Raw genomic sequence first — 1,299 nt, 5'->3', positions numbered from 1 at the left:
TTAAAAAAGCTTGAAAATTTAATAAGAGGCTCCTATAGTATATTGTTTCAAAAGCAGATGAAAAATATTAAAAATCCTTAGTCACAGTTTTTATTTGTAAGCATTTAAAGTTCAAAAATTGACAAAATATGGAAAAATCACGAAAATTAGCAAATTATTTTGAGTTAAGAACTCGTAAAAATTTTTCTTTTTAAATCTAAGATTTTAAAATGTAATACAAGATTCCTTATAAGATAATCTACCTTTATCAAACAAAAAATATCTATAAGAAAGTCAAATTAAATTTTTATGATCGTTTGAAATTCATATTTTTACAACGTTTGATATTCACTCGATTTCTCATATAACGATTTTCTTATTTTGTTGTAATTAAAGAACGAATGACTGTAGTTACTTGAAAATTTCACTGAATGCTTATATTAGTATTTTCTATATTCGATGAAATTTTGAAAATAATTTGACACTTTTTGAGCTGTTTACGGACATGGTCAGACTCAGTTTTCAATTTTTTTAGTTTTTTTTTCTATAAATATCAATTAAGTTTTATCTGTTCGGCCAAAAAGTGTAAAAATTTAATACAAGGCTCCTGATACATTGTTACAATAGCAGTTGAAAAATATTAAAAATACATAGGCACAATTTTTTTTTATAAGCATTTAAAGATCGAATTTTGACAAAATTTATCAAATTTAAAATTTAATAATTATTTCGTAGTTTGAAATTTATAAAATGTTCAATTTTTATATCCAAGGATTAAAAATGTAAAACAAGATTCCCCCTAAGTAGTTAATTCTGTTATCAAAAAATCTAAAAAATAGATAAGCACAATTTATTTTTAAAGTCATTTTAAGCTCAAATTTGGACGAGATCACATATTAAAAAACCTGGAATAACTATTTTAGTTATTTTGTTGTGATTGTATATTATTGAAACTTCTAAAGTATACTATTATATATCTATGATAGTACCACGATTTGTTGTTGATGTATAACGCGTTATAAGTACCTAATGGATATTGTGATATGATTAATTTGGAATTTATTATTGATACCTATAATAGGTCAATTTTTTTTAATACTATAGATAAGTATACTTATAATAGGTATGTCTAATATCTAGACTGACAAACCGTCTCCGCTCAGAATCGTTTTTCTTATACAGTGATATTATATCATTGAATTCAAATTTAATACTATCCATTATACAGTGACCCACTTGTAACCTACTGTACAGTAGAGCGACATCCACTTACCCACCTTTTTTTTTTATATTGCATAATATTATATTATTAAATCATTG

The sequence above is a fragment of the Acyrthosiphon pisum genome, chromosome A2 (assembly GCF_005508785.2).
Source record: "Acyrthosiphon pisum isolate AL4f chromosome A2, pea_aphid_22Mar2018_4r6ur, whole genome shotgun sequence".
Lineage (NCBI taxonomy): Eukaryota > Metazoa > Arthropoda > Insecta > Hemiptera > Aphididae > Acyrthosiphon > Acyrthosiphon pisum.
Note: the sequence above shows the minus strand (reverse complement) of the source record.